Raw genomic sequence first — 25,725 nt, 5'->3', positions numbered from 1 at the left:
TTGTGTTATTTTTGCATCCCTTTTGTTTGTTTTGACTTTTCTGAAAAAAAAATGAATTATATAATTCTATCTATTTTCTATCGATTATGTTTTTTGTAGTTTTTTTTAATTTTCTACCATTTTTTGCAAAATTTTCGTATTATCTGAGTAATTTTTGAGATTTTTGTATTTTTTGTGTACTTTAAGTTTTTTGTATCATTTTTGTGCAAGTGTCGCTTCATCTTTGTACCCTACTTGTATTGTTTTATATCATTTTTTGTTAGATTGTGTTTTATTTGTATCTTTTTTGCATTATTTTTGTATATCGTATGTCATTTTTCGTCTCTTTTGTTTTATTCATCTCTCATTTGATGTATCATTTTCATATGTGGTAATTTGGTACTCTTTTGTTTCGTATCTCTTTGCACCATTTTAATGTCATTTTCAAGTTTTTTTGTTTTGCTTTTCTGTCATTTTTCTAGATTTTTATTTTCGTGTGATATTTTTGTGATTTTTTTTTCATTTTTTGCTTAATTTTTTAGTAATTTTTTGTGTCAATTGTATTATTGTATATTATTTTATTATTTGTAACATTCTTGTATGATATTCGTGCCATTTTGATATCAGTTTTCTAATATTTTCGTACGATGATTGTATTTTATGCCATATTTGTGTAGTTTGATTGTTTTTACGTCAGTATTTTATTTTTTTATCATTTTATGTCTTGTTTGTATTATTTTTGTATATTTTATATTTATATGTATATGTATATTTTTGTGTGTGTCATTTTCAAGTAATTTCTCTGTCATTGTTTGTTATTTTTTAAACATTTTTGTTGTCTTTCTTGTATGTATCATTTTAATATCGTTTAGTAATGACATCATAATTACGTCATTTTCTATGCATTTTCTAAGAAAGGCGTGATTAAAAATGGCACACTTGTAATAAGAAATTTCAGGTTGTTTAGTCAAAATTCTAAGTTAAACTAACTTTTCTTTTAGTTTTGTATCGTTGTAGTATCATTTCTGTGATAGTATTTGTATTATTTTAGTGCCATTGTTTTTTAGTCTTCTTTTGTATCATTATTTTTGTTGATCTTTTATTTTCTCTGTAATAATTTGTATCATTTTGCGTCAAATTTATATAACCTTTGCATCATTTCTGAATCGTCTTTCTATATTGTTTTATATTATTTTCCCAAGTAACAATTTGGGTTTTATTACACTCTTAGGATGGCATTTAAGACCAAAATTGGTCTAGAAGACCATTGTAGTTGATTAAATACTTGTCACTGAAGTGCCATTAATATTATTTTTATGTCATTTTGTATCGGTTTTATGTTATTTTGTGAATCTTTCTTTTTCAGAAGAAACTGTTCTTTTCACATCTACAGTAATATTCCGATTTTGTCAGCCCTATGTTGAATTTTGGGCTGACAAAATAACGAAACTGACAAAATCGGGAAATTTTTTTTCGAAATTTTGTTCAAAATTCAAGACTTAAGACCTTGCATTATCGAAGACTTCTACTAAAAATTAAATTTCAACCCTCAAATGGTCATCCGAAAGCTCAGTGAACCGGGCGCAGCACACTGGTTCAGAACCTTTTTTGATGCGCATTAGCTTTGAGCGGGAAAACTTGGTTTTAGGTTTTTGGAACCTTTGGAAGAGTTTCTCAAATCAAATTTTGATTAATCCTCCTAAAAGTGCAATAAAAAAATTATTTTTCTTCAGTTTCAATATAACACATTGATGTGTTCTACAAAGTTTTACAGCATATTATTACAAAAAAATTTGCTGAAGACAGTAACCTTCTATCTCTTCAGCAAAAATAGCAAAATCCTATTTCTCATAAACGAAAAATCGTTCAAATCAGTTTTTCTATTTTAGTTGTTTTTATAGTTGTTGTATGACTTTTTCCTGTTTCACAAAGTAGTTCAAATAGTAGAAATACACAACATTTATGAATATAGTACACCTCTATCTTTGCTTGTTTAGGAACTATAGAACTTTTACTGTAAAAATACCCTAATTTTGACCCCGAATTACTCGCAAGAAAGCATCGTTTTATTCAAAAACTCTCTCCAGAGAATCAGAATAGTTTCAAGCAGACTGAAAAGCATTATAAATCATGTTTAAAAGCACAAAAGTTAAGCAAAATTTATAGGCTGACAAAATCGGGATTAAAAGCTGATAAAATCGGGGGTAGACAAAATCAGGGATAGACAAAATCGGGAGCTGACAAATTGGAACATTACTGTATTTATTCATTATTTAGACATTTTTTGAGAAGAGTCAGTGCCTAATATGGAATAAGAAAAACTTGACGAACTGAAAAATTTTGTTATAGAAACCATGAAAATAGTAACTTGGGGCAGCAAGTTGACACATCTTTCGATCGCAGTCAAGGATGTTTCCGTTACACCACCACGCCCTTATGGTCAAGTTTGGTTATATTATCGTTCGACACACTCCAACTAGTTTCAATCAGTGTTGTAAAAAATTATTTGGCCTAGTCTTTAACCAATTAATTTCCACGAAACAAAATGCTATACAGCAAATTCTTTTTTTTTAATTCGGACGATGCATGCTTTGTAAAAAAACGTGCAAAAATAAACCGTGTTATTTCGAGAAACCGTCTAAATCAATCGTGCTATTTCGAGAAGCCGTGCAAAAAAGTCGTGCAAAAATCCATGTAAAAAATCCGTGCAGAAAAGGAATTGGGTGTATCTTCATTTTGCATAACTGACATCGTCAAAATTTTAAAAATTGCCTAATCTATTTGCAGCTTGTCTCTCAAAGGTTTTTGTTTGATTTTGATAGGTTGGCTATTAAAACAGGGGTGCCCTAAGGCTCAATCTTAGGTCCACTACTGTACAACATATTTACATTTGATTTTTCCAAATTACTCCCCGACTGTGCAAGGCTGTGGTTGTGCTTAGCCGGTTTTAATCATGAAAATATATCAACTAGAGTATTTATTTTTGTTAAATCTCAGGACCATTAACCACACTTTTGCCGAAAAGTAGTTTCCAGGTCAAGAAACCCTTCTTGCACTTTTTCATCGCTGTCTTAATTATGACGAAACCTTTTCCGGAAGTAATAAAATCAATTTCACCTTTTGCCGATCGATTCTGTAGACTCTCGCCTCTAGCTGAGAAGAGAATCGAATGATCCACAATCCATGGTCCATGATCCACGATCATGCTGCTGCAGCCGCGCATTGGCATACTTATTTTCGATCGCTCAATGCCTACTTGCATCGATCGGTCACGCTCACCTTGATAAGTCCGGATTCGGTAAGAAACTGCTGCTTACTTCTACCACGGCATGTCGTTGTCGTTCTCTACACCCAGATTGGGCCGACATTCGATGCAATTTATTCGTTTCAGACTCAGACTCTGGTTGGTTGGTTGGTTGGTTGTTGTTTTTTATGTCCCGAGTGGCGCGCCGCGCCGTATGTTGTTGCACAGATCCGGCCCAACCAGTTCCGATTGCTGCATGCAGTCAGTCCGCCAGTCAGCCAGTGCTAGCGTGAAAGAAGTAGGCAAAATGCTGTTTTAAAAATAGTATGCTCTGTTGACATTCGCATTCGAGCAAAAGTCGACGATTGCTGTTTGCTCTGGAGACTTCTTCGTTTCAATGTTTTTCTAAGCGCCGAGGTTTTCCAACAAGTAGGCGAAAGTAGTTGGGGTCGAGTGGAATCCTAACTTCTTCTTGTCACCACGATTTACCTCCTTTTTATGTAACCTGTTTTATATTGACCATATTCGTTGGCACTTAACGACCTTCGAGGCTGTTCACGACTGTAGAAGGATTGTGGCATGCTCACATGTCAGTAAATTGCATTGCATCGAGCTGCTCCGAGACCGTTGTACTAATTTACAAACCAGCTGATTGTGCGAGCAGCTGACATAAAATCAGGAAGCTGGTCCGTGGGCGTCACTCGACTTTGATTGAATATGTTTTGCAATCTTTTACTGGCAAGCTTGACCGGATGGTTTCAAAATTAGTTGTTTAATCTGGTTGAAACTAATTAACTTTTTCAAGTAAATTTATCCAGTCACAACCATCACAATCACAAATGGTTTCTTGTTTCTGTTGATTTTTTTAAATTAATGGCTAATTCAAAAATCGCAATCCAACTATGGCGTTGACCACCACCACCAGATGTTAAAAAAGCTTTTAGTTTTCCACATTAAGCCACCTGGACAGGCACGAGATCAAGCAAGCAAAAAAACAGCAATCCAGCCCTGGTTAAATCACCTCCCCAGTGGCACACCCCTAATTTGGTAGAGATGACCTAAATGATGACAACTTTGAGATCATCACTCTCTGACGTCAGTGCCGCGATTCGAAGAACCAAAAACAACCGCGTTTGTGAGTAATATACCGCGCTCCAGCTCCCGTCGTAAGTGAAGGACTCAACATTCGAAGAAGAACCCTAAAGCCACTGGAAGAATAACCCTCCGATTCCCGTTCGTTCCGCAGCCAGCGCCACACCGCGGCCCCCGTGGGAATTGTGTAAACAAACATTACGACCCCATGGCGAGTGAAACCTAGCGATTGCGCTAGGTAGGTGCTGCACCGAAAAAAAAACGCGAGTGAATAATCGGTGGTTTTAATAATTGCCAAAATGGTGCTGGTGCTATTCGCTTTCATTTGGCCGGACGGGTTCAGTAGCATCATCGCCGACAGAAGATAGAAAGAAAAAGAAAAAAATTCCTCCCGAAAAAAGTGCAATCCGCGCGTAGTGAAGGTGAAAATCAAACGAACGAACAGAAGAAGAAAAAAAACGCATAATCACTCGAATCGAAATTGGATTACAACTTTTGCCTGTACGAATTCGCCGCTCTCGCTGCTCACCCGCTCACTTTTCACACTGCTCGAATGGCATGCACACTGCTCGTGTGCCATTATAAACACATGTTTTGAAAGTCATTTCTGGTGCCGCCAGCGAACAAGACTGAACAGACCGACTTAAAAACTTAAAAATTTGCAGTTTGATTGCGACATTTTACGAACTGCTGTTACTGCTGCGGTTGCTACTGAGGTGGTGACTTTTAATTGCAACTATTATTAAACCTCGCAGCGCTGCAATGCAGCGCCTAAAACCAAAAAACTACCTAAGACAGCTATTGTTTGTTTTCAATTTGATCCATGGACACACGTGCACAACTTTTGTTTCTGTTTCGAAACAAATTATACGCGGCAATTTTAGTTATGTGCCACACATTCCTACGGCGACGATTGAGTTCCGCGTGAAACCTTTTATTTCTTTGCGATACCTATGATGGAGTATTGTTATGATGATTAACCAGCCGGTTGGTTGTTTGTCACCGCTGTCAGGTGACACCGACGATGACGAGGATGGTGGAGTAATAGTTTGTTTTGCCGATTGACGCGACTGGTTTAAGGGATCATTATTATTGACTTTAGAAATTTGGTAGCTATTATTATTATGTTATTGTTGCGCTTGTTTTGTGAAAGCAGGTGATTTGCTGGTGGAAGGTTTTCTGTTACCGCATAATCTGCTGGTGCGGAGTTTGATTTGGAAATAACCGAATCAAGTACGATTTAGGCAATTTAGGACCGAAGGAAAGCCAACTCTACTTCACGAGGTGAAGCAATCACACGTGAAGTTGTTGATTTGGAAATAAAATTCCGTGTGCGGATTTTTAGGGGGGGAAATATTTGGTACTAACCCTGTGATACATCTTGCTAACAATTTTTTGTTGGGCCAGAATCTTTTTTAAAAAGTTTTATCCCCTAGACTAGTCAACTGAAACAAAAAGTTGGTTAGAACTTGATAATAACTGGACTGACTATTCTCGTTTTAGGATAACAAGCCTATGGAGTACCCATGGAACACCCTCTTTCGTGAATTTAAAATTCAGATCTTAATTGTGTTAATACTAAATTTGAATCCGGCAACAATTATTGATAGGATAAAGATGTCACCAGATGCTCCAGACTACCGACTACCACTGAGTCGTTTCCTGTCCATGGTATTTCTCGTACGAACTTCTATGTAAAAGCAGTTAGAGTGGTGGTGCTTGAAAATATTTTGATGCTCCGAACGCTTTTAACTTCATAATAAAGAATCCACAAAATCGCAGCCGACACAATTTTCATGGCCAATAAAAATCAAGTAGTATGAGAAGACTCGCTCGACAGAATGCAAGTGTGGCTCTTGGATTGACTCTTTCCCACTACGTAAATCAGCTCCTGTCCTGCCAATTCTCCGGCATATAACGGGTGACAACTAAAATTTTGGAATGTATTTCAAGCTTTCATTATCAAGCTGTCAAAAAAAAGACAAAGATATTTGGAAAAAATCTGATTTACTGGAATTAAAGATATATTGTCCATTGTTGGAAAACAAAATAGTGAACATTTGAAAACGGTCCGCAATAGGCTGTTCGGCGAAGCTTCCGTTTAATGTCGGAACAGGAGCTTGGTACGGCCTTAATGTCAACTTTGCGAATGCATCTCTTGATTCTACCAATCAACTGTTTGCAATTGTGGCTCTCAAGTTATTTTTGTACACCAAGGAACTCAAAATTCCCAAGAAATCTTCGATTGGACGACATTGTGGCAACTTTTGGGTTATGGTTTTGGGGTACAAATGGGTTCGAATGGGTGTTCAGGAACGATTGTTTTTTTTTTGGTGTAATGCTACAATGCGTTATCCGGCCAAAACACGTATTGTCCATATGTATGGTGTTTTTGTAAAAACGACATTAAAATTTTCTTCAAACACTATGGCCTTGAACTATAGCTTAGAAATATCCCTCTCGGAAATGGCAATGTACAGCATCACTTTTTGTTTTAACTTATGTTTAAACTTGTATTTAATGTTCGGAGATGCAGTAGAACTATCCATGGAATAATAACGATCATTTCCGGGAATGTGCGTCTTCGCAAGAGGGAAGTAACTTGCGTCGTCCAAAACAAAGCATTTTGCGAAATAACTTTTTATCAACCAACGGCATTGAGATTCAGCGTCGAAATCTGTTCCTCAGTGTATTCTGGAACTCTTGTTTTTTTCGGCACTTTATTTCGAGTCTTTTCAATGTTTTGCTAATGTACTGGTGGAAACAGTTGAACTTTTTTGTGGCATCCCGTTGCACAGTGGGCAGAATCGACCGAAAAAAACGGAACTTTTTGTTGCCGCTGTTTTTAAGAGATAAAAAGTGACTTTTCTTATGTAAAAAATCACGAGAAATCGATTGGTGATGATCTCAACGCGCGGAAATGACGCCCATTTTGCCCCATTCAGCCCTATTTTCTAAAAGTTTTCAAAAAATTATGAACAAACTCTCTAATTTTAAATTTTGTGGTAAGGAAAGAATAAGAATGTTGGGAAAAACAATTTTGTTTTAATGCAACATAATCTACAAGTGTGTTTCGCCCCATTTCACTCAAGGTTTCTGTACTAGAGGAAGACGGGGTAAGACGGTGCCCCTAAGCAATCAAATTGCTAGCATAAAATGCGTTCGAAAGTTCGCTTTTTCTTGTATCACACATGAATAAGCATTTATTTACCTACCATTAAAAATTATACAATTATTTGTTTTGTGTATTTTTTCACGATTTTTCGTCAATTTTTGAACCGTCTAAATATCACGCGTCAATTTTCAGGCGGGGCAAGAAGGACCACCAAAGGGGTAAGACGGACCATGACGGAGTTAGACGAATCTCGGCAGTTTTTATGCGGTTTTAAAGTTGCAAAACTAACAACAATAGTATTTACTCAACAGAAACAAATTTTTTAAAGAATTTTCACAAAATAGCTTGTAACTAATATCAAATTAGGTTATACCGCTCAGCCAGCTCAAATGCCAGTTCTTTCATCATACTGAGTCCATAGAACCGCTCCTCCAATTCTAGCAAATGCTGTTCAAGATCCGAGCCTCATTGTTGACGTATCGTTACGTACTTAAATCTGCCGACGAAGAGTTGTCTTCCGAATGTGGTAAATGCTGTCCTGATGGACATACCTTTATCAATGGCTAACTTACATAAACATTCCTATTGGAAACAGTGAGACACACAGGCAATGCTCACACCATGCGATTTTTTTTCAAATTTCTTTCGATTAAATTGTTAATCAATCCATATGAATTGACTTTAAATTAATTCTGAAGTGTTAGTTAAAAGTCCAACTGACTAGGATTAGTCCTTTATATGAATACTAGCTGACCCGACAAACTTCGTATTGCCACAAATTAACCTGTGTTGTACATAAATCATGAATCTCGGATGATCTTTGTCACAATCTCGAGTTTTGCAAGCCCCCCAGTGGGCGGCGCTTTCGACGGCGTGTCACCGGCAACACTCGCGACCGTCTCGTCCTGAATGATCTAGTGTTACTATAGATAGTTTTTGTGGTCTTGTATTGACTAATGTTTTATGGAAGAGTCTCGAATTTCTCGAGTTCGATTAGTTTTTGAGTTTCGCAAAAATTTCTGTTTTATTTGTATGAGAGTCCATATCCCCCTACCACAGGGGTGAGAGGTCTCTAACTATCGTAAAATAAATTCAAGACTCCAAAATCTCCCACATGCCAAATTTGGTTCCATTTGCTTGATTAGTTCTCAAGTTATAAGGAAATTTGAATTTCATTTGTATGGGAGCTCCCCTCTTAAAAGGGGAAGGGGTCGTAATTCACCATAGAAAAAATTTCTGCCATCTAAAACTCCCACATGCCAAATTTGATTCCATTTGATTGATTAGTTCTCAAGATAAGAGGAAATTTGCATTTCATTTGTATGGAAGCCCACCCTCTTAAAAGGGAGATGGGCCATAACTCGCTTTCTAAAGAAGAGAGGGGTCTCAATTCACCATAGAAAAAAATCTTGCGTCCAAAACCACTTACATGTCAAATTTGGTTCCATTTGCTTGTTTTTTGTTTGTATAGGAGGAAATTTGTTTTTCATTTGTATAGGAGCCCCCCCTCCTAAAGTGGTTAGGGGTCCCAATTCATCATAGAAAAAATTTTTGTCTCCAAAAACACCGACGTGCCAAATTTGGTTCCATTTGCTTGATTAGTTCTCGAGTTATGAGGAAATTTGTATTTCGTTTGTATAGGAGCCCCCCTTCTTAAAGTTGGGAGGGGTCCTAATTCACCATAGAAAATATTCTTGCCCTCGAAAACTTTCACATGCCAAATTTGGTTCCATTTGCTTGATTAGTTCTCGAGTTATGAGGAAATTTGTATTTCGTTTGTATAGGAGCCTCCCCTCTTAAAGTGGGGGGGGGTTCTAATTCACCATAGAATATATTCATGCCCTAGAAAACTTTCAAATGCCAAATTTGGTTCCATTTGCTTGATTAATTCTCGAGTTATGAGGAAATTTGCATTTCATTTGTATAGGAGCCCCCCTTCCTAATATGGGGAGGGGTCCCAATTCATCATAGAAAAAAAATTTGTCTCCAAAAACACCCACGTGCCAAATTTTGTTCCATTTGCTTGATTAGTTCTCGAGTTATGAGGAAATTTGTATTTCGTTTGTATAGGAGCCCCCCCTCTTAAAGTTGGGAGGGGTCCTAATTCACCATAGAAAATATTCTTGCCCTCGAAAACTTTCACATGCCAAATTTTGTTCCATTTGCTTGATTAGTTCTTCAGTTATGAGGAAATTTGTATTTCATGTGTATAGGATCCCCCCCTCCTAAAACGGGTAGGGGTCCCAATTCATCATAGAAAAAAATTTTGTCTCCAAAAACACCCACATGCCAAATTTGGTTCCATTTGCTTAATTACTTCTCGAGTTATGAGGAAAATTGTGTTTCTTTGGTACAGGAGCCCCCCCCCCCCCTCTTAAAGTGGGGAGGGGTCCTAATTTACTATAGAAAATATTCTTGCCCTCGAAAACTTTCACATGCCAAATTTGGTTCCATTTGCTTGATTAGTTCTCGAGTTATGAGGAAATTTGTATGGAAGCCCCCCCCTTTTAAAGAGGAGAGTAGTTATAATTCCCCTTATAAAGAGGGGAGGGGTCTCAATTTACCATAGAATAAATTCTAGTCACCGAAAACACCCACATGCCAAATTTTGTTCTATGTGCTTGATTAGTTGTCGAGTTATGCAGAAATTTGTGTTTCATTTGTATGGGAGCCCCCCCTCTTAATGGGGGGAGGGGTTTCTAACCATCACTAAAACCTTTCCTGGCCCCAAAAAACCTCTACATGCATATTTTCATGCCATTTGGTTCCATTTGGTGGTGGTTTGGTTGGTTGGTTTTAAAATTTCTGGAAAAAAAGTGTCTCACTGTCGACGTCTCTCCCCTACCTATTTCGACACATACAAAACAGGAATCGTTTTACAAACGTCTGCGATACGAAGAAACGTCGAAATACTCCGTTGTCTTGCAAAAATCCCTTAAATTTGTTTCTGCTAAAATTAAATCACATAAAGTCACGACGAGCGTATAGCTTGTTTTGATTCTAATTTTGACGTTTCGTCTGGCCGATCACCACATAGTGTTTCAATAGTATTTAAATACGTTACCAAAGAAGGTACGGTAGCGTAATTGCGCAAAAATTTAAGGATTTCTATTCGAAATCCATGTGGTCCATCTGACCCCGCCGGGCCTTCTTATCCCGTCCTACCCTACAGGCAAAATGCCAATTCAATACTTTTACCGGAGATTTTCAAAAGGGCATGCCTGTTGGACAGGTTGAAAAAGTTAGAAAATCGAACCACGATCAAGTTTTTCACTAAAATGTCTTGTAAGAAAATGTTTTGCCTTTGGGTAGAAACCCTACAACTTTTACAGAAATCTGAGAATGCATTGGTAGGAAAATGAGCAAATGTGAAAGTGCTCCGATTTCGTTCAAACTTGGTTTGTTGAAAAAATGTTGCAGTCTGCAGCATAAATTCTTAAGGACTTTTTTTAATACAATCACTAATCAACAACCTGAATCATCCGGAAAACGGTTGATTGATTTAAATACAGCAAAACCAAAACTTTTAGAGTTGGACTTATACGTGAATAACAGCGAAGTTGATATCTAGTCGAGAGGACGTTCTTTCGTTGGTTCAAGATTAATAGCAAATTTAGAACATCAGGGGCGCAGACGAAAGCTAAATTTGGAATTTAAGATAATTCCAGGCCCAAACTTGGCTGCAACTCCCTTGGAACCGTACACATGCAGCGCATTCGCTTGCTTGCTCGCTCGCTCGCTCGCTAGCACGCCCGTCTATTATTTATAGCATTCGGCGTGGGCAGCCACCGAAAAGAGCGAAAAAAAGCGATGCAAAACAATGACGACGAAACGGCAAAAGGCAATTAAGTCTAGGCCACCACATCCCGGTACTGTGCAATGCTCCGCCGCGCCGCCATCGTTTTTTTTTTTTTGTGGCGCGGCTCCACTGGCCGCTGCTGCTGCTGTGCATCCCAGTGGATAGGAAGCGGAAAGGAAGTACTCACTACAATGAGCATACTATAGTATTAATGAGCATCACGATGACGCTCGTTCGCTCGCTCGGTGAGTGAGTGCTCAGTGGCACGAGCGCTTTCCACTTTTTCAACATACAGAGGAGTGTGGCTGCTTGTCAAGTGGCAGTAGCAGCAACAACAGTACTGCAGGGTAACCTACCATTATGAATGAAACCGTACATTGCTTCCCGGCACCCTGTCTAAAACCGTGCAGAGTGGTAAATTAAATTACCATAAAAATAATATGAAAAGGTGTGCGGATTGTAATAGCTTCTCTATAGAAATGGAAACAAAAGAAGCTTAGGTAAGACAAAAAAAAAACGGGAGAGAAGGAGTTGTTGATTCGCGCATTAAAGCAGCTTTTTCTGCTCAAGCGGGAAATTAGCGACCAGCGCAAATTGAAACTCGACCGTTTATTGTAGGCCTGTCTACTGGTAAGAAGCTCGATTATGTTGGCAAATGTAATGATCAGATTGGCAAAGGAAATCCATCGATTGTGTGCCATAAATCGACCGGTTCTGTCAAACTGTCAAATCTCTCTACCGAAGGTAATTCCAGTAGCCGGTGCTGCCGTGACCCTGTCGATCAATCCGTTCAGCTTTGTACTCCTTGTTGTACGCGTAGAACCACGTCCTTAACCCGGCAACTGTACCGCGCGGATGGAAGGATGGACGGTCGGCGCAACGCGCTCGGTTTTACGACCGCGACCGAATTGTTGTTGGTCGATTCCGCTTAGCCTTGCTTGTTGTTTTACACACCCGGCAAATTCCGACTTTAAAAGCGCTGCGGCTACTCGTTTCTGCCACCTCAGCAATTAACTTTTGATGTTCCACTGTGGCAATAAAAGCTCGTTCCCCCTAGCGGCAGCGCAGCAGCAGCAGCGGTGGATTGCCCCGGTCATGTTCTTCGGTTACATATCCGACCGAATTGCCCCGTTCTAGCCAAGCGAGACAAAAAAAAACAAAACTCGAACACAATGTATAGTCATTGCGACTGTGGTCGTTTTGGGTTAAAACTGCGCTCCGCCGAAATGGATTTAGTTTCAGCTGAAATCAGCGAAATTCGACGGCTAAAGTGACCAGTTACAGTTGTGTCGTTATTTAGAAAGACTGCTTGTCAGCAGTTTCGGGCTTTAATGCTTTCGTTTCAAAATAAAACAATTTGCGTGCCAGTTTCCAGAAGCTGCGATTCGAGCGAAGTAGTAAAGTTGGCAACCGTTTAGGTCAGTCAGCATAACAACTAAACTGGTTTCTGCAAGTGGGTCCCCGCGGGACCTACCCGGTTGAAAGTTGTTCATACTTCACGGAACACTCTCTGTGGCATTCAACTTATATATTTAGAAATAGTTCAAAACTATCTCGTTCTTCCACTATTCATTTCATTGCGCTGCTGCCAGCCAGCCAGCCAGCCATCATCCAATGGACTGGAAATGCACCACACGATTCACGTGCTTTCAAGGCTAAAACGATAAAACCTGATATTCCAGTACACTATCACGCGCCGCTGCCACTCGGTTCGCGCCCGAGAGGGAGGTTTGTACTGTACATGTGATCCGAGTGCACTTCCCGGAACAGCCAGAGCGCCAACCAGCAGAACCCGGCCGCGGAGCTGGCCTACATCCAGCTGTGTGACTCTCGCTTTTCGCGAGCTCACGCGTTCCAGTTTGAGTCGCCACTAAAACAACTGCGAGGCGAGTGGCGACTAACAACCAATATCGGGCAGGATTTACCGGAATAAACTAAAAGGTGTACAGAGCTGAATAAACCCGGGCGAAAGCCCGATTGGGTAGGATAATGATCCTTCTATTTTTCCAACAGCTTTTTCATTTCGTTTTGTTCATGATAGATTTACGCTCGATCGCAATAGTGGCAGGATGAGGCTGAATAATTTTCTATTCGAATCGGTTCGTTCTCGTTCATCCGGAGGGAGTGCACACTAATCTGCTTGATTGTCGTTATTTTTTTTCCGAATCGGATGTGCAATAGCGCTCGATCATCAATGATACAAGTGCAATAATCCCGGTTTCGACGACCGACACCGGTAGGTAGCGAGAATTAAACATGAACTGAAGCGTGAAATGGATTGTTTGTGCCGGTCACAACTGAACACGGCGGAAGTCAGAACCGAACGGGGCAGGAGAGCAGCAAAACTTAGTTGTGTTTCAAGCTTTCGTTTCTATGCTGCGAAGTTTCAAAATAAATGGTTGTTTTTGCTGGTACCGAAAATGATGAAATTTTGATTTAATATTTTTATTTTTAAATGAAATTTTTTTTAATGAAACTGAGTATACAACTGAAGAGGTACTCAGATAAAAATATTAGTTTTAATAATAAAATGATAAGAAATAAACAATGTTGCAAAACGAGTGAGAAGCAAACAATGCCTACTCTCACGCGAGCGAGTATGAGAAGCATAGCATCCAACGCTTACGCCACTGTCACAAGCATACGACAAAGAGCCGCCGTTGCTGTGCGCAGACATTCTGCTACCTACACACTCGCGAACGCACAGCCTCGTAACGTCTTTCTGCAATTACCTTCTCACGAGGCAAGCTGCCCGTGAGGCCTAGCGGCACACAGGAATCCAGATTTTGCATTACTTTTTATTTTTTTCTCGCACCCTTGCGAGTGATTGGTATCAGCTACTCGAGCTGCAATGACGACGAGCGAGAGCGACGCCCGTGGCTGTTTACTAAATACACACTCGCAAAAACTCGTCCCAGTGCATGAATAAATAAGAGCGAGAGTCCGAAAGGGCTGCTTATGCCGGCGTTTTCGTTAGAACGAGTACATAAGAAAAGTACGCGTGTGTGAGAAAATTAGACCACTCGAGTGTGAGCTTCGCAACACTAGACATCCCATTTTTCTTGACTGTATTATTAAGTTCATTATTAGCCTAGTATTCTATCCAATTTTTGCTTATTTTATATCTATTGTTTTCGATTGAATATTAGTTGCGTTATTGCTGTACGACTTCTTTTAAGTTTCATCTTAAAAGCAAAGCAAAGCCGTGGGTATAAACGTCCAGTTGAGAACTTGACCCTTCTTTATCGACAGATTTCGCAGCCGGCTATTAGAGTACAGGACAGTTACGGGGCTAGTGGAAAAATCCTACTGATTCTATCTAGCAGCACCGCCTAGCCGAGATTCGAACATACGACGACTGGCTTGTTTCATTTTAGTTTTACTTTAAATGGGAAAGTTTCAGTTATTTTGTAGTCGCAAATGTAACCGCAAGTGTGAAATAACTAATAGCGTATATTGAGACACATTTTTTAATTTAATTTCAAACAAATAATCTGCACATAAAATGTCTCCCATTTGGCCTTGAGGCATGATGCTGGCCCTAATAAGCCAGCCGTCGTATGTTCGAATCTCGCCTGGGAGAGGCTGTTGGGATCAATCGGATCGTAGCTACTGGCCTTGCAATTGTCCTGTATTCTAACAGCTGGCTGCGAAGTCTTGTTGAAGATTCCGTTTATTTTCACGTAGTCATAAATATACAAATAAATGGCAAATCCTGGCCATCTGACTTTTATGTTACAGCAAAACCTAGGTGCTACATTCCATTTTCGAATCTTTTACGAAGCTCTATCATGATATCGTCCATATGTTTTTACCGCACTTCGTTCTTTTTGCAATATCGGTATAGAGTGAGTGAACTTCTTACTATCAATACTTAAGTGTCGGTTTTTTCAACCTTTTTTCTTTTTATGCTTTTTACTACTTTTCAACCAATTCTCTAAAGTCAGGAAGTGCGGAGACTAGTTATACTTTGCCCTTGGACAAGAGGTTTTATTTGCACCTCGAACCAGTACCGCTCTTATAACTTGCCCTGGCAAGAGGATTCTTTGTCGGTGAATTCAGAATTTAGTATAAACGAATGATGTGGATATGGAGGGACTTGAGAATTAAGAGGATTCGTTGTCGGTGAATGCATAAATTAGTATAAAAGAATGATGTGGATATTGAGCGACTTGAGAATTAACTCATGCCCCAGTCACTTGACATCGAATGGCCTAATTTTACCAAGGTTTAAACCCATTACGGCTTCACTTTCTTCAGAAAAACTAGAGAGCTCGAATAACTTTGGTGTATACAGCAATTATCTATCATTTATACCCGTATTACGGGATCCAGCTCACCTTCACACATCCCTTTTTGTTTATCCCTTTTTATTTAAAGCGACTTTAAGGGGAAACCGAAAATGGCTCAAAGATGGCTGGATAAATGGCTACCGTTCGACGCATGTATTGTTTTGTGCCTTAAAAATGCACATGTATTGGCAGAGCACGCAATCACTGGGAGCACTGCTGTTAGAATTTCCTAAATCTTGTTATTCCATTTATCGACCCGGTATATATAATTGCTAATGGAAAATAAATTCAACGGATCATATAGATCATTACGTGTTCATAAAACGTATAATCTGGAATTGGTTAATAGATATTTGGTTGCGCACATATTTCGTTGCACTAGCGGTGTCCGAAAAAACAGCACCATGGTCTCAAAGTTTCGCCACATCAATGGGCTTTTAAAGAGCTTTCTGCTTTTGCCGCATCGATAAGCTTAGAGAATGTATACAAACTAACAGCTGATCAGCAATCAAAAACTCGCTTTAATGCAAACGCCATTAATTAGCCATCGTATTGAATGCATAGGATCAATAGGATTGCTACTGCAAATCTTAGATGAATCGGTATGTCTTGATAAAGCAAATAAATCATATTTCGGGATGTTCGTAGTCGGTGCGGTTGGCTGCGGATCAGCTGTGTTTATGTTTGCAAGTTCTGCCATTTGACATATATTACCAATGCTAATGCAACATTCAAATAAACGTTTAGGTTTTTAACGAACACATGAGATGTACAGTACAGTGTGTGTCGCTCTAACACAATAACGTTAGCCGCTTTCGGTGTCTCCTTAATGGCTCTTTTTATAATAAAAATTCAGTCATACAATGTAGAGAATTAGAATATGCTCCAATTCAATTTGTACTCTACTGAAAGGTAGGAGTTATTTAATCGGGTTACTCTTACTGCAAATTAAAATTAAAAAATGCTTCGCAAAACATTTCAACTTTTCAATGGAGAGCTTCAAATCAAGGCAAAAAGGCGATTTTATGATAAAATCCAACATGGCGACCAAATCCAAAATGGCCGCCAATTGGGTTTTTCGCGTCATTTGAAAACCCTCTCCTTTCTCTTTATAATACAGGATTGCTTGTTGTTTGTTTCATGACAAATTTGATATGTGAGTGTTTTTGGAGACAAGAATTTTTTCTATGGTGAATTGAGACCTCTCCCCACTTTAGGAGGGGAATTATGACCACTCTCCGTTTTATAGGGGGTCTTCCATACACATGAAATACAAATTTCCTCATAACTCGAGAGCCAATCAAGCAAATGGAACAAAATTTGACATGTGGGTGTTTTTGGAGACAAGAATGTTTTCTATGGTGAATTGAAACCACTCCCTGCTTTAGGAGGGGGGGGGGGGCAACTATACAAATGAAATACAAATTTCCTCATAACTCTAGAAGTAATCAAGCAAATGGAACCAAGCTTGGCATGTGGGGGGTTTTGGAGGCAGAAATTTTTTTAATGATGGTTTGAGACCCCTCACCCCTGTTGTAGGGGGATAAGGACTTTCATACAAATAAAACAGAAATTTTTGCTCAAAAACTAATCAAACTCGAGAAATTTTAGACTCATAAAACATTAATCAATAACAAGACCACCAAAAACTATCAATAGTAACATTAGATAATTCAGCGCGAGTCGGCCGTAGGCCGCGAGTGTTGCCGGCGACCTGCCGTCGGAAGCGCCGGCCACTGCGGGGGGAAGCCCGCCGTAGAGATCACCTCTAGCTAGGTTTATTTATTTTCCTAGATCTACTGACCTCAATTATTTTCCTTCAGTTGGGTCACCCCTGCGAAATGGTACTTTTTACGAAAAGATTTTCCGTGAAATGGTACATCCCGCGTAAGGTTTTTCGCGAAATGGTATTCTGCAAAACTCTATATTCCGCATAACTCTATATTCTATATTCCTAGAAAATTCCTGCCTTCAAAAACCCCTACATGCCAAATTAGGTACATTTGCTTGATTAGTTCTCGAATTATGGGGAAATTTGTGTTTCATTTGGACGTGAGCCTCCCCCCTCTTAAATAGACGGATGGTCCTAATTCACCATTGAAAATATTCATGCTCCTAAAACCCCGATATGCCAAATTCGGTTCCAGTTGGTGTATTAGTTCTCGAGTTATGAGGAAATTTGTATTTCATTTGTGTAGGAGCACCCCCGCTTAGAGGGGAAAGAGATCTCTAACCATCATTAGAGCCCTCTCCGGCCCCAACAACCTCTGCATACAAATTTTCACGCCGATCGGCTTAGTAGTTTCTGAGTCTGTAAGGAACATATAGATTTGTTTACTAGTTGAGTGGCAGATCTTACTTGGGATGCCTTTGTCTCCCGGCCACTTGTACATCTGTTGTAACGAAAATCCGCAAAATGCACGAAACAAAACATTTTTTCTTCATTTGAATGTGTCTACTCCCTTTGTCAGTTCCCCTCCTGCTGTCCCCCAGCCACTTGTAAATCTGTCTTCGTCTCGGTAATCCCGACACAAAGCCTTTTTTATGTGTTTGAACCTCCCCCTCATTTTTGGGGACTCCTCCCTTTGTCAACGCCCCGGCGTTGACGGTCGTAGATCGGTCAAAGCATTGTGGAATTGTAGTCTACTTACTAGTTCAATTTCAACCTTGATTTTGTTCCATTTGCTTGATTAGTTCTCGAGTTATGCAGAAATTCGTGTTTCATTTGTATGGGCGCCCCCCTCTTAATGGAGGATGGGTCTATAACCATCATAAGAACCTTCCCTGGCCCCAAAAACCCCTATATGCAAATTTTCACGCTGATCGGTTCAGTAGTTTTCGATTCTATAAGGAACATACGGGCAGACAGACAGAAATCCATTTTTATAGGTATAGATTTCAAGTAAAACTTAGTGTTTAATTTCAAGTTCTAAAATCAATTTAAGGTGCGATTTTAAATCCAATTTAAGCCTTATTTCAAGTCCAATTTTATACTAATTTTATACAATTGCTTCCGAAAGTCCGGAGATAGAAAAGAGTCTTTTAGCAAGTAAAACTAGAAAATTAAAAGTGTTTTAGCAAATAAAACTAGATTAGAACTGCCAAATAACATAAACAATAGAAAATTAATTTGCTGTTTGCCATTAAACAACTAATTTTTGAACATATTCCGCAACTTAAAACTTTAGCGCTCGCGTACAATCGAAACGAATTTGCCTGTAGTTATTTAAGGTTACGGTTGCCGATTTCGTGCTGACAACTGCCAACAACAGCAGCGCATAAATAGCGACCGCTTTTAGCGTTGCTGGGGTCAATGCTGAACCGCACATCATTCTGGCCGAAATTGCGCACCGCACAATACGAACGATGAATTATCGCACACGGTGGACATCACCACCGCCGAGCCGTTATGAACGGGTACGCGAATTTGGGACAGACTGCGCAATACATACGTTGCTTGCTCCGACCGACAGACAGTTGGACATCGAGACACATGGAGGTACATGTATAATAATTACCGGTTCATATTCGCGCCAGTCAGTAGTGCAAGAAAAAACAAAAAGATCTGGCAGATGGTCATTTTCGGACCCTTTCGGTTGGACGGCGGTCAGCTGAAGCGTCCAGCAACGGATCTAGCCGTTGAAAAACGGTTTCAGTCGGTACCCTCCCCTTAGGGTAGCTTGTTCTACCAAAACCACCGAAAACAGAGACACTTTCCTAGCCCTTAATAGCACCTCAGCAGGGTTTAAATTGCTTTTATAGGTTGAACTTTTACCGTGTGGTTTAGCAACTAAACACGAAATTGAATCTCATCTCCCACAATTATCATCAACATTATTACAATCAGCAGCGGCGTGATTGTTTTGATCGGTGTTTTGTTATGAATTTTTCGAGATGGGGCGCGCACCGCCATAGCCCACCGCCATTATTTTTTATTGTAAGTAGTTAATGATTTCGCTCAAAAAGTCCATAATGATGGGTTTAAGGCCACTTGATAGTCGAAAAGTGGGGCCCAACTATAGGTTAAAATTTCATCTTTTTCTTCTCCTCATCAGATATAGACAAGACACACAACACAGATAGATGGTACATTTTCTCTAGCCTGAAAAATGAATGTTTTTAGGGTTTCTTTTTCGCTTTTCAATTGTTGGAAAGGGAAAGGGAATCGAATTTCGTTGTTGAGCTTTATGCGCGGTCAGGTTTCGACCGTTACAGTTGACGGGCGTCCTACTGAACGTAGCATTTGGAGCTTTCGATTTTTTGTTGTTGTTGATTAGTATGTTGGAGCGAAATAACCTGTTCGGTTTGACGACGACGATTAAAAATATTTCCACGCACCATCTTTCGGAATGGCTGATTTACACACTAACCCAGTTCTCGAAACAAGCCTCATAAATTTCAACCCGAACGGAGCTGCCGAGTACCGCACCGTCAGTGAACGTGCCTAGCTTCACGCACCGGAGCAAACAACACAGGAAAGAGTTCGTTCGTTCGTTCGTTCGTTCTGCAGGCGTTGCAACGATGTGGGATGCAGCCATGCTTTGAATGGAGCAGCGTGTGGCTGAAACGTGTACATTCGTTCCGCCACATACTCGCACACACACACTGCATTGGTGGCTGCTGTAGATTTGTTTGCTACCTACTTTGCATAAAATGTCCAACTTGCTGCAAGTGGATATATTGGCAACACACATTCGAACAGGTTTGAGCGAAGACTCAGAGCCACAGGAACTGACAACCGAATGAGAACAGGAGTTTCATCCATATTGAAAAGGTGAATCTATTCCGAATCAGTTTGAGGTCTGTCAGAGCAGTTCTAGTTCCTCTTCTATGCATTAGATACGGTCGATAATTCCTTGGGGGGACAAATTATTAATTCACAAGTCTGCAACACACAAAATTCAAAACCTAGCCCAACAGAAGAGACCACATATTGAATTATTCTGTGTCGAATTGGCTTACGACCGATTTGGGGGAGAAATTGTTTGCCAATATTTACGATCCAAGCTGCATCTCCGGCACTGAATCATCGCCGTTCGACGATATAGTGATGTCATTTATCAGTTCTACCGAATCCTGTTTCAGTTTGAAATTTTATATGGGGTGAAAATGGTAAAACTGAATATTTCTACTTTCGAAAGATTCAATCTGGTTTATTCAAAGTGGTGACCTGTTCTCCAGGCTTATTGACTGCGACCATATTTGTTGTTTGGCATTGCAATTTAACACTCTAGTTTGTTAAGAGCACTGTTAATGCGGATAAAAGCTATGAAATATTTCATAAGGTATACTTTGAGAATGTCTCTTTCATATTACCGAATTTTATAGGTAACTTAAGCAGTCCGATAGACGAAGGGATGATAATTGAAAGTAATGAAATGAGCTTTATAGTATCTCTAGGCCGGGACAAGACGTGGTCGCAGTTCGTTGCTTTTCGCCAAGCCACAACTTTCTTAAATGGGCCCAAGTAATTCGCAGATATTGCGTCGATCTTGAGCTACAGAGGACTGCCAAAAACAAATATTTATAACCTTTATACAAGCATGCAACACTTGTTCAGTTTCACTGGGGAAGCAGATTACAGCGGGGTAACTGTTGGATGCGCTAGTGGCGGTGATAACCAGAAAAATCCGTTCAGCTCCTTAATTTGTGTGAGGAAAATGTTCACTGCTTTTGAGAACACCGGATTTATGAATCTGCACACTAATGGAACGAACGATGGAACAAACAGGAAATACCGGTGAGATCGTTTTGGTTTTTCTGTTTGTCATGAAGTTCCACGAAAACAATAACTTAATATTAAGCAATTTTGCTTTCTACAAAAATATTCTGTTATCTATCTGCTTTTACGTCAGTCAGTAATTGAACCGTTTGATCGAGAAACCCCACAAGCGCCATTTGACATGAGCCAATTTTCATGAGTTTTTGAAAGTTTTGAATCCTCGGGGATTCATACACCTTCTTTCAAATCCCGGGAAAAGGTTGCTTCCACAAACCCCTTTTTGTTGGGGTTGAAAATATTTCGAGAAAATCAGTTTTTCGTTGTTTTCCTACAATTGTGTCAAAAGCACATTTGGGGTTTCTCAAACAAATTATTCAATTTCATTATACAGTAATTTTTGTTATTTTATTAAGTAACTCATGTCATACGAATAATCTATACTATTTACTACATCTTTGGTAGTTGGGATGTTTCATCTATTTGCAGAGAGCGAAATAAGGCGCTATAACCTTGGCCTATTGCAGCCGGACTTTTGGCCTAAATGCCATAAGTTCATCCTCGAGGGTCCGGAGTATTATATAATATTTACTAGCTAAATACTCCCAACGAAACAAAGCTTAATAATTTATCAGAAACGGTTGGTACGAGACGTCCCCGTTTCTTCTTTCCCTGCTGATTCAGAAATATATGTATGTATGAATAACGTATTCACACAAGATACATTTCACAGAATCGTCTTTGCGGTAATACTTCACAGTTGGCCTGGCCGATTTAACATTTGAGATGTATCTCGGATGTTTTCCAAATGTTAATACAGACAAGAAAATAATTTGAAATATTTCTATCATTAGAAATAATTAAAATTATTTCCAGGAATCCTTTATTGTGGCTGTGATGGTATTAATAAGAATAAGAATAAGAATAAAAAGCCAGACAGACATTTTCTTTTAATTATTAAAAATGAATATTGAATTTGATTGGATTCTCCTTGCAACAGAAAAATAACGAAAGATGTTCATAAAAATCCTAGAAGTGCTAATGAAATTGAAAAAATTCTTTTATAGAATTATCGATTCCTTCACAAATTTTCCATATACAATGAAAGAACTAAACAAGCTAGAGCCAAACTGACTACAAAAACGCTTTGTCTACTACTCGAAAACTTTTATGAGTAAATTTGCACTTTTTGGTACAAAAAAATGAATACCGTTTTCCCCCTTAAAAACGCCACTGAGCACAGGCACAGTGCCCAAACCCGAAAACTTTAATATACAAATGTTCACTTTTTCCGCTTATTAGAGTAAAATGCACGTTGTCCCTTCGTAACTACTCCACTTCAAAGCAAAGACATGGTACTGCATTTCGCTTTCGAAACTGGACTTTCCGTTTTTATTTGGCAGATTGCGCAGCGTTGGAGTACAGGACAATTACGGAGCTAGTACTAACTGTTCACCATTCAGGCTACTTTCGTGCTTTGTCCATACCATATTCACATTAAAAATAATGCTGATATTTTTCTACCTGGAGCGTACTCCAGCTTTATGGAAATGAAAGCTCTATGAAAAGAGGAAATATTTTCGTTTCTATTTCACTTATTTTGAAAGTTCCTTGGTTAAAGTAAAGCAAACCAAAGGCTAGATGCTAAATTTCGCTTCCGAAATTTGACCTTCGGTTTTCGTTCAACAGAACCGAGAGCTGTTGGAGTACAGGACTAGTGCTACGATCCTAACGTGTGGCAACTAAATTTTTGGAATTTTTTCGCGGCCCTTATGCTCAATAACAAACGAGCTGTCTCTCTTTTCTTTTTGTTAATATTTTTTGTTTTGTTTATGCATGCCCAGTTTTGCGAAAAATGGCGTCGAAACAAGAAGCATTTCGGGAGCGCGTTGCACACTTCGGCGAACTGCAACAGAAATCTCGGCAAAAAGTATACGGTACAACATTTAAAAAGCAAATATGTTGCGGTCTCGACTGTTTACCATATCCTAAGATGCCCAACAACTATTCGCAAGCAAGGTAGTGGAAGCAGCCAAAATTATGGACGCAAAAGGACATCGTTCTCTTTCTCGTTTCTTCAACAACAGGCTTTCTAGTTTGGCTATCAATTAAGATGCACCAGACGAATGTTTGAAGAAAATTTTGATCCCGTTTCTATAAAAACATCATGCAGATGGACAATACATGTTTTGATCGAAGAGAGCATCATCGCATTACGCCAAAAAAACACAATCGTTCCTGAATACCCATTCGATCCCAATTTTACCAAAAAACCACGACCCGAAAAACCTGTCTCAGTGCGCCCAATCGAAGATTTCTTCAGAATTTTGAGTTCCTCGGTGTACAAAAATAACTGGAGAACCACGAATTGCAAACAGTTGAGTGGTAGAATCAAGAGTTGCATTCGCAAAGTTGACATGAAGGCCGTACAACGCTTCTGTTTCGACGTCAAACGAAGTTTCGCCGAACAGCCGATTACGGACCGTTTTCAACTGTACACTAATTTTTTCCAACAATGGATAATGTATCTTTAATTTCGATAAATCAGATCTTCTTCATTCATCTTTGTCTTTTTTTTGACAGCTTGAGAAAAAAATTCCAAAATTTTAGTTGGCACCCGTTATTAACTATAACAGTCTCTCCCAGTAGTTAATTCGTACCTTTAGGCATCGTACCTTTAGGACAACTTTACTACTGTCCAGCAAATAAGGTTATTTTGACTAAAATACAAAGAAAAGACAATGAAGAGATGGCGTAAAGACAACGAAAATGCGAAGGAAAGATGACGAAATACATGAAAAACCGGCATTAATACGCAGAAAAGCTGTGAAAAATACGACGGAAATAACAAGTTGACAGGAAATTCATCTTTGTCTTTTTTTTGACAGCTTGAGAAAAAAAATCCAAAATTTTAGTTGGCACCCGTTATTAACTATAACAGTCTCTCCCAGTAGTTAATTCGTACCTTTAGACATCGTACCTTTAGGACAACTTTACTACTGTCCAGCAAATAAGGTTATTTTGACTAAAATACAAAGAAAAGACAATGAAGAGATGGCGTAAAGACAACGAAAATGCGAAGGAAAGATGACGAAATACATGAAAAACCGGCATTAATACGCAGAAAAGCTGTGAAAAATACGACGGAAATAACAAGTTGACAGGAAACGACAAAAAGACGTTTTAAAAGCGTTGAACAGAAGACAAAATATGCAAAAAGACGTTGAAAAGAAGAATATTCGACAGAAAGACGACAAAACAACAATGAAAAGGCAGTAAAAAGACAACATTTTTGTTGTGCTGATAACAAAAAGAACAACAAAAAAATGCAACGATAAAAGACGGCGAAAAGATAACAAGAATACGACAGAATGACAGCGAAAAAACGCCACAAACGGTAACAAAAAAGTTTGTCGTAAAAAATTGACGAAAAAGTGACAAAATTTGCCATTTGTCAAAAAAAAAGCGAACGGACGGCAAAAGGCAAAAAGACCATGAAGAAGTGGAAAAATGCAAAGAGATGCGACGGATAGAAAAAAGTCAATAAAGAGATGAAGAAGACAGCGAAAAGGCGTCAAAAAGACGACAAAAGAAAAACTAAAAAACAGTTAAACGACAATGAAAAGATGACAAGTAGGCGAGAAGACGAAAAACAACAGAAATAAAGAGATCGAAAAAACCCCTAAGAAGCGACAAAAATGTCAAAAATGATAATAATCTTACGAAAAGACTAGAAATAGTGGCAAAGAAGCCCGAAAGGCGGCAAAATAGCAATCCGAAATGCCAAAGATAGACTATAAATCACAATAAAAACACACCGTCAAGAGCAACCAAAAACTCTACAAAAGATGCCAAAAAGATAACAAAAAATCACTGAAAAGAGATGAAAAGACGATGTAAGGATACCAAAAAAGGCAGCTGTAACAAAAGCGAAAAAAGACTAACAGATGTTAAAAAGACAACAAAAAACGGCAAGAAGACGACACCAAAAGGCGATACAGGACACATAGCAAGATAAAAGACGAGAAATCATAGACGAAAGACTAGAGAACTAAACGACGAAAAGCGAAAAACGGACAAAAAAATATGAAAGATCAAGAAGGAAAGTCGATAGTATAATTAACGATAACTTTGCAGCCAACTAAGAGGCAAACCACTACTCAACTGATGTAGAGTGAATCTAATAGCACAGCAACACTCCCCGTCACCGAAAGCTTTGAATACTACAGGGGCTAGACAAAATGGTCGGGACATGCAAAATTTTGACGAAATTCTAACAGTCATAACTGTGTCCAGCAATCGGGGCCTACCACAAAAGACTATCATTAAGACTGTCGCAGTAGCCTTTTAACCCATACAAATACAAAAAAACGGTCATAACTTCTACAAAATTAGACTTTTTCAGATGAAACCAGTGGATACCGCGTAAGTAACAATTTCAAGTTTTATTACGTTCCACTAGTGTTTTTCATGACCAATTTCATA

The 25,725-nt window shown here is 39.0% G+C and overlaps 1 protein-coding gene across 7 annotated transcripts in view; it reads left to right on the top strand.

Moving 5' to 3' along the window:
- The window catches only part of LOC128734391 (IQ motif and SEC7 domain-containing protein 1), a 221,057-nt gene that overhangs the window by 7,414 nt on the left and 187,918 nt on the right, over positions 1-25,725 (top strand). Inside the window, exons 2-3 of one of the 7 annotated variants that reach the window (XM_053828569.1) lie at positions 4,168-4,389; positions 4,470-4,816. The exons of 1 other annotated variant lie outside the window; for it this stretch is intronic. The gene's annotated coding sequence lies outside the window, so the exon portion shown is untranslated. Of the gene's footprint in view, positions 1-1,898; positions 4,817-25,725 lie in introns of those variants that run through there. 5 more of the 7 variants (XM_053828567.1, XM_053828571.1, XM_053828568.1 and 2 more) reach the window with 5 other exon arrangements.

Source organism: Sabethes cyaneus, chromosome 2 (genome assembly GCF_943734655.1).
Source record: "Sabethes cyaneus chromosome 2, idSabCyanKW18_F2, whole genome shotgun sequence".
NCBI lineage: Eukaryota > Metazoa > Arthropoda > Insecta > Diptera > Culicidae > Sabethes > Sabethes cyaneus.
The sequence above is the reverse complement of the archived record's forward strand: the minus strand, read 5'-3'. Positions and strand labels throughout refer to the sequence as shown.